At 35.3% G+C, this 9,526-nt stretch overlaps 1 long non-coding RNA gene across 1 annotated transcript; it reads left to right on the top strand.

Annotated features, from left to right (window-relative positions):
* On the top strand, positions 506 to 6,309 carry LOC109231264. The gene is made up of 2 exons (XR_002068786.1): positions 506 to 1,068; positions 5,814 to 6,309. It is a non-coding gene; the product is annotated as an uncharacterized LOC109231264 (long non-coding RNA).

Genomic DNA, 9,526 nt, shown 5'->3' on the forward strand with positions numbered 1-9,526 from the left:
ACTATATTATTATTATTATTATTATTATTATGCACTCGTTCATTCATTCTTATCGCCTTTTGTGAAAAAGCATGTCATTCTTCTTTATTTAGTAAAATAGTAATGTTTCTTTAATCATACGTTTTATAAGTATTTATCCCAAGAATATTATAGTTTTTTAGTTATATTAGTATAAGGGATATTTTCATATGTTAATATTATCTAGTATTATATAGTATGATTATTAAAATATTTTATCTAAATAGAAGCTCAAAAGAATTAATTTGAAGAACGAAAAAATGCCATAAAAATCGACCAATTAGGAGCCCAAAACTTCTTTTGTTTTTCAGACCAATTTTATAGCCCAAATAAATAACATGTTGGATTTTTTTAAGACTAATAGTTCTTTCTCAAGCCACCAAATAAGTAAGCCCATTTTGTTCTAAAATACCTGAAGCCCAAACATCCAAAGCTTAGTTTAGCAGCCCAACTACTCTCTTACTCACTTAACTAAAACCTAGAAATAAATTAGGTCCCATGTCTTTCTTCCAAGACTTGTCAGCCGCCCCCACCCTTCCTCTCCTTTCCTCTTATAAACAAAATACAATCTTCTTCATCCTCTTCATCAGAATATGCTAGATCTTTTTTGTACATGTGTCATTTTCCTCTATCTCATATTTTTGTCTTGGTATTTTCTTTTATCTCTCTTTTTGTGGTGAATCTTCAAGGAACAGACCAAATTTCACCATTTCAAGCATGGCCTGAAGCATCACGTGAAGATGAAGTCCGTCCAAACCTCCAACGTTTAGATTCAAGCGGATGTGTTGACCAAGATTTCGAATTCAAAATTTTAAGTTCCCGCTCTTCAGAAACCCTAGCTTTTTATCGCCTATAAATACTTCTCTAAGTCTCAGCCGAAGCCAAGCGGGAGGAGGACCATAAAATCTCATATATCTTACTACTCTCTTAACACTACTGACCATTGTTCTTTTAAATTCGCATCATTTTGGTTAAAATCGATTCTACTGTCGATCTTGTTCGCTGAGTAGATCTGAAACCTCAAAAGCCCCGTTCACTGCTCACAAAAAGGTCAATAATTCTCAAATCCTAGTTTTGTCTTTTTTTTGTTTACTTCATATTAGAAATAAATATTAGTTTGTCTGTTTAATTTCCTACATAGAAAGCATGCTTTAAGATTTTTTTTGGGTACAAAATAGCAAAAGATTGTGTGATCTGTCTATGTGTTGATCAAATAAAATTTGATGTCGATTAAATAACACTTGAATAAACACTACTGACCATTGCTTTATATAAATTGTCATTCCGTTTCACATCCTCCACTTCTGAAATATTCACACAAAGCACACACCTAGCGGTTACGTGGTTTGCGGCTGTGCATTTTTCAAAAAAGTACCTTTTAGGGGAATGTTCGTGGGTATGTCGATCAGCGGTGCAGTCGACAGTCACGGGCTTTCCACTCTCAAGTTGTCCACTTGGGAGCAGACCAGTCTAGAAAACTCACTCTTAGTCAACCTAAGATAGAGCTAAACCAAAACCCATTTAAGAGCATGCATCATTTTAACCTTAGGTGTTTTAATACCCGAGGTGTATTAAATTTATTAGTTAACCTTACCTAAATGTCCAAGTGGGTTTTCAACCCCAAGTGACACTTATCATATTTATATGCATTATTTGAAGGGTGAACATGCCGATTATGTGGATTATTTACTTTAAATTAATTAAATCCTAGTTAAAGGAGCATGACTATCTTTTTATAACATGTGTAAAGTTTTCAAATGACATAATCTTGCGGAACAACGAGAAGTTTACACATGACAAAAATATCTTTTATTGTACTTTCTTTTGATTTTCTTTACATAAAAATAAATAAAATGGCTTAAGTGATTCATGTACTTCTTTTTGCTTTTGAAAAATAAAATTACTTACTTAATTAATTATAGTAAATATATTTTATTATACTTTTTTTCTTTTGATGAAAATACACCCTTTTAAAAAAAAATGTTTAAGCAGTTATATTTTACTATTTGTTTGCTTTAAAAAAAATAGAATTACTTAATTAATTTATAGAAATGAGATGATACATAATGGCATATTTATTTTTCAAATACACGTTAGGCCTACATCTGGCACAAAGAGGCCCCCACGTATTAGGATGCGCTATTATTTTCTCTTTGAAATGTGTCATATGCTTTGCTTGCCTACTTGCTTACTTGCTATGTTACTTACTCGACTTTATTATTTTTACTAACATTTTTTGTTGTTTTACAGAAGAAGGAAGTGTCAACTATCCAACTTGCTTATATCTTTATTTAAATATATACTTTTATTTTTTTCATATAATTTTTTCTTTCTTTTGCTTATTTCTATATCGTTTTCCTGAATTAATAATAATCACCAAATATTCTGCGCATAACGACTCTAGAGCACCATTTTTGGTATTTACTTAGGCTCAAATTCCTTTTAGGTCTACTCCAATTCTTAGAGTCTAATTAAGATATCTTTAGTCTCTCGGTATCTTCTATTTTTATAAAGTACGACATCTTTCCCATAAACTCTTCAATAGGCTCGGTTCGTCATGAAAATTCATCGATACTCGTGCCTTAAACTAGCCTTAAGAATTTTCTTTAAACAACAATGAACATCTTACTTCTTTAAAAATTGGTATAATCTTTAGGTGATATATTTTGGTCCATATATGAGGATTATCTAAATTTGCACGTTAATTTTATTTTAGTCCTTTTATTAAAATATGGTTACACGTTTTTAAAATATTGTCACTCGTGCCTCATAATTTTCAATTCTTCCTTAATTTTTCCAACTCCGGCAAAATCTTTTATTTGCCTCGTAGCTCTATGTTTCATAAAATTTACTTAGTATTCTACCTTTGTCTTTGAATTTTAACCTTCGTGCCGACTCTTATTTACAAGTTGGTAGATGTCCAAACTTGCGCAATCTACCGAGCAATAGAAGGCCACTATTTTGGTCAATTCGCATCGTCAAGTTATTCTAATATTTTTACCTATTCAATTCAAATGTCTGCATCGTCTTATCTCGGGTCGTCGAGATTAATCTTTACGCACCCGTTAATTCTAAGATTGGCACATGAGTCGAGTTATTATCCCATAAGTCTCAAAACGGTTGGCACTGTATTCCCCGGCCTCGACAACTTTACGATTTGCTAAAGCAAAAACAAAAAAAATATATATATTAGATTCTTTTCATTGACTACCATATCCTTATCAATTATTTTGATCCTGAGCTTGTCTATATCCAAATATCAACAAATTATTTTCTAATATCAAAAATCACACATCTTTGGCCTCTCTAAAACATTGTAATATTACAAGACCCGATCTCGTCGATTTCTTAGGCACGCATTCTCAAATATCCTACCCTTAGCCTTTAATATTTATCTACTCCATAGTGACTATATATACCTTTTTCCAAAGAGGTTGACTTGAGTTGAACATCAAAGCACACAAGTTCAAGGACAATATGGCCAACCAAATCACAGTGATTGACCTAGATGCGGATGAGTTTGAGTACAAGAAATCCAAATCATACCAAGATAAGATTGCTAAGCTTGAAGCAAAAATGGCAAATAGAGCAAGAAATTTATGGCGTCAAGGAAGTGATAACCGATCTTAAGAACTCGTCCAATGCAAAAGGCTACTCTTCATTTCATACAACTGCATCCCACTTACGAGTGTAACGGCCAGTTTTTTCAAATCTGCACTCTTGCTTGCTAGGAAGGGCATTCTAAGCTGCCAACAATGGGTATGCAGAAGAAGCATGATTAATAAGGACTCTATCACAGAATTTGAAAGATTATCATTCCCCACCTACCTCCCTTACGCGTGCAACCTACGTAAGGCTCAGTCTCATTATGGTGAAGAAACTGGGGCAGATTTTTAGCACGCAGGATGAGTATGCTCGAAAGGAACATCATCCCATGGAGTAATAATCAAAGCTTCCTAAAGATCGAGGCAATTTTTGAAAATTCCGGAGTCATGCAAGGAAAAGAACTTATGATAGAGCTAAAGCTTTGATATTCGACATGAGTCAACCTTTCACAAAATCTTTAAATCAATTTGCTTCCTTGTCAACAAGTCTCTAGCGTTAGAGCCCTCTAGATAACAAGTTATTCTCGTCCATCCATTTTGCAATTTAGGCTATTGTTTCTAGTTTAGGGCTACTTCTTAACCATATCATGGATTAATCTATCTAATCATATATTTTATTATTTTGGTGCATTTATTTTGTTATGACGAATATGCTAACATTTTATTTTGTAAGAGTTTTATTTTTCCTTTAAAGGTTGCCTCGCATTGAACACTGTTTTGGCTGCGAATCTGCATAAAGGACGCGCTATAATGGCCGACCGTTTTGAAGAATTCAGCACTAGTAAGGGATTGTTGCAAGCAGAAGGTGAAGATACCGAGGCAAATGTGGTACGAAGAAACTTGTGGGTTAATCTGGGAAGAACTTTCAACCTTCTTCCAAATACAACCTCCACTTCTAGCTCAAACCGAAATATTTGCTTAACCATATCCCCTTGACCAGCTCCTACTTATGCAATCTCCACACAAATTTCACCAACCTGCAACCCTAATCAAGTCATGATAATATCTCCCATAACCACAACTCCATTTGAAGAAAGCAAGCAAAACCAATAGCAGTATGCCCTCATAAGAGATGTGAAAAAGAAATTGACATTCAAAATGGCATACATTATGAAAAGTTGGCTACTGCGAACATGCGTAATTTCTCAGACTTGATTAGAGTCGAGGACTTCCTAGGAAGCGGCATCAAAGAAGGAATGTTAGCATGCAAACTGTCAATCATGCTTTACAACTCGAGATGCTGAAAAATCGGAAAAGTAAAGAGAAGCAAAATGCCTCAGTTGCCATGACTATGCATCAACCGGAATGCCATCAGAATCACCAGCTTTTGCAAAATCATGCCATCTCTAACGCCCGCGACATGCATCTCCAGCCTCATCACCAACAAAGCATTCAATATCAACATCGCCATGCACAAGTCGCTTCTCACCAATTAAAGAAAAGGAAGCCCCGCAACTTCACGCCTTTGACTGAATCAATCTCTAGTATATTCACTCGATTGAATGCCTCAGTAATTGTTGTGCAACCAAGAAAAGGGAGGATATTTGACCCATCACATCCATTATCTGATCCTTCCAAGTATTGTGCCTACCATTCAAATTCTCAAGGTCATGATACAGAAGAATGTCTAGCATTAAAGCATAAGATTCAGAATATGATTGATGCTAACAAATTGCGAGTGCACCTACTAGTAAGAACAAATATCTCAAATGCAACTAGCAGCAGCACAAGCAATACAGCGAGCGTGGTTGGGCATCCGAAGAAGAAACGTCGTCTAGACTAGTTCACCTTGCGTTGCTGGAATTTTCATTTTTCAACTATCATCCTACGAGCAGCTATTTTTTTGTAATCATGCCTTGCTTTTGTAATGAACTATGTTCTGACCTGATTCCCGTTTAAGAGGGGATACGTAGGCAACTTTATGGGTTCGGTGGCAGCCTTATGGGTTCGGTCTCATCATAATAAAGATCCTATTTACCCTAAAAGCCAAAATCGGGGCAGATTTTGCAGTAGGATCCTCATCATTCGGCAAAGCAGAAAATGAAATCTCGAGCTACATATTTATTGCAAGCATAACAGCAAATTCCAGAATGACATGGCAACAAGTTGCAGATTCAAAGCCAAACTTTGAAGTTCAATGCAAAGCAACCACTTTATTTTATACTAACGAATTTGCTTTGAGTAATGCAGGGGCATATTTTAGCTATTCTCGAACATTACATGCTATCGCAAAGCTCAGCATCAAGTCAAAAGTCACAAAGTTCATGCAAAGCAAAGGATGAAGCCAAGCAAGCGCAAATCAAACTTTGAAACTTATAATTTTTCTTTGAGTGCGGGAATTTATTAATAGCAAAACGTTATTTTGAAGCTCCAACAACTGTTAGCATTGCACCAGGAATATTCACTACTACAAAGGCATTGCATCAAGCACTCTGCATCGCACCATTTGCTGTTGCAAAATTATTGCACCAAGCTCTCTGCATTGCACCATCAATATATGTTACTTCGAAAGAACCATGACAAGCTCTTCACACTGCACCAATCTTGTAAGTTTAAATCAAGCATCGCATTTAGGCTTGTCCACCTTTAATAGGACATTTAGGCTCGTCCGCCTTTAATAGGACGTTTAGGCACATTTTGCCTTCAATTGAAATTTAGGCTTATCCGCCTTTAATTGGATTTTTAAGCACGCTTGCCTTTATGATATTTAGGCTTATCCGTCTTTAATTGGGGTTTTAAGCATTTTTGCCTGTTAATATGATATTTAGGCTTGTCCGCCTTCAATAGGACATTTATACATTAAAATTTAGGTTTATCCACCTTTAATTGGATATTTATGCACATGTATCCTTAATTAAATATTTAGGCTTGTCCGCCTTTAATAGGACATTTAGGCTCGTCCGCCTTTAATAGGACGTTTAGGCACATTTTTCCTTTAATTGAAATTTAGGCTTATCCGCCTTTAATTGGATTTTTAAGCAAGTTTGCCTTTAATATGATATCTAGGCTTGTCCGCCTTCAATATGACATTTATGCATTAAAATTTAGGTTTGTCCACCTTTAATAGGGCATTTAGGCTCGTCTGCCTTTAATTGGACGTTTAGGCACGTTTTGCCTTTAATTAAATATTTAGGCTTATCCGCCTTTAATTGGATATTTATGCACATCTATCTTTAATTAAACACTTAGGCTCGTCCGCCTTTAATAGGACGTTTAGGCACATTTTGCCTTTAATTAAATATTTAGGCTTATCCGCCTTTAATTGGATATTTATGCACATTTATCTTTAATTAAATATTTAGGCTCGTCAGCCTTTAATAGGACAATTATGCACATTTATCTTTAATTGAATATTTAGGCTCATCCGCCTTAAATAGGATATTTAGGCTTACCCGCTTTAATTGGATTTTTAAGCAAGTTTGCCTTTAATATGATATTTAGGCTTGTCCACCTTTAACGGGACATTTATGCATTAAATATTTTAGGCTTATCCGCCTTTAATTGGATATTTACACACATTTATCTTTAATTAAACATTTAGGCTTGTACGCCTTTAATAGGACAGTTATGCCCATTTATCTTTAATTAAATATTTAGGCTCATCCGCCTTAAATAAGATATTTACGCTTATCCGTCTTTAATTGGATTTTTATGCAAGTTTACCTTTAATATGACATTTAGGCTTGTCCGCCTTTGACATGGCTTTTATGCATCAAATATTTAGGTTTATCCGCCTTCAATTGGATATTTAAGCACGCTTGCCTTTATGATATTTAAGCTTGTCCGCCTTTAATAGGACATTTATGCACATTTATCTTTAATTAAATATTTTAGGTTTATCCGCCTTAAATAGGATATTTAGGCTTTTCCGCCTTCAATTGAATTTTTAGGCAAGTTTGCCTTTAATATGATATTTAGGCTTGTCCGCCTTCAACATGACATTTATGCATTAAAATTTAGGCTTATCCGCCTTTAATTGGATATTTAAGCATGCTTGCCTTTATGATATTTAGGCTTGTTCGCCTTTAATGGAACGTTTAGGCTTGTCCGCCTTTAACATGACTTTTATGCATTAAATATTTAGGTCTATCCACCTTCAATTGGATATTTAGGCTCGCCCGCCTTTAATAGGACATTTATGCACATTTATCTTTAATTAAACATGTTAGGCTCATTCGCCTTAAATAGGATATTTAGGCTTATCCGCCTTTAATTAAATTTTTAATCACGCTTGCCTTTATGATATTTAAGCTCGTCCGCCTTTAATAGGACATTTAGGCACATTTTCCTTTAATTAAACACAAGGTTGTCCACCCGATTAAATGGACATAAGGTTGTTCACCTGAATAACAGGATACTTTAGCACATATTCACATGCTTTTCATTAATTTATTTTGACCAAGATGGTCACGTTTTTAATATCATTACTGAAGTACCTCATTATCATAAATCATTGCAAAGCACATTTATAAATCGCGTGTTATTGTTGGAAATCATCATTGGCATAAAGCTATATTTTTATCAACTAAGTCGCATTGTAAACGCCCAAATGTGTCATTTTCATAAGATTATTTTACTGCACATTGCATTTCAATATCTACTATACTGATGAATTTGCCTAGCATGTTAAGCTTTGCATGAAAAATAGTGCAACATGGAGACCAAGCAGAGTTATCGCAAATTATATTTTGAAACTCATAGTTTTCTTTGAGTGCAGGAATTTACTAATAATAAACTTCAGCATGCAAATTCCCAATTTATTGGCACCGCTCCTTAAATATTTTACCTGTAAAAGCACTGCATCAAGCTCTTCGCACCATGGGCATTCACTACAACAAAATCATCTCACCAGAATTTTTGCATCACCCCATGAATTATCACTACAAAATGGGCATCATATCAAGCTCTTCGTACTGCATCAATCTTTAAAATTGCAAATCAAGCACTACATGTGAGGCTTGTCCACCTTCAAATAGGACATGTCGGGTTTATCCGCCCTCAAATAGGATATATCGGGTCTATCCGCCCTCAAATAGGATATATCGGGTCCATCCGCCCTCAAATAGGATATATCGGGTCCATCCGCCCTCAAATAGGATATATCGGGTCCATCCGCCCTCAAATAGGATATATCGGGTCCATCCGCCCTCAAATAGGATATATCGGGTCCATCCGCCCTCAAATAGGATATTGAAGTTAATCTTTCCTCAAAAGGACATTTAATTTATTTCGATCCGAGTGGTCCCGCTTGCATACGCATTGCCAAAACATATCTTTCATAAATCATTGCTGAATGCATTTACTTTTATAAACTAAATTTCCATGTGCCATTGCCGACCATGAAATATGTCACCATAAAATTATATTGCACAATAAATTCGCTTTTCTTATGAATCGATGCCTAAATATTATTTTCATAAGATTACTTTTATGCCATATTGCATCTTATTTCCTAACAAGTATTTTTAGCATTGTTAAGCTTTGCAGGAAATATAGCGCAACGTGGAACTATATCTTAGCAGTGAACTGGGGCAATTTGTTGGAGAGGAATACCAAACTCTCCAACAAAGGTCATGGATCTACTTCGAACTCCGCTCGGCTCAACTCTCAAAATTCATAATCCAAATTCTTATTTTAAACATCTTTCTTTCAATCACGGTACCCACTGTTTCTATGATTCGACACTGGGGCAGCATTTTTAGGATCCGCAACAATCGTTAAATCCTACTCCATAATACCATAAGTCTTGAACTACATATGGTCTGATTCTCGTGAAACCCGAGATATGTAGGCAACTCGAAACTGGAGTTCGGCCGCAATCATTTTTTTTTACGTCCCCTTTGTCCCATTCCAATCTTGATGGTCGGGACAAAATTGGCTACTAAGTCAATATTCTTTGCCCG

This window comes from Nicotiana attenuata, chromosome 8 (assembly GCF_001879085.1).
Source record: "Nicotiana attenuata strain UT chromosome 8, NIATTr2, whole genome shotgun sequence".
NCBI lineage: Eukaryota > Viridiplantae > Streptophyta > Magnoliopsida > Solanales > Solanaceae > Nicotiana > Nicotiana attenuata.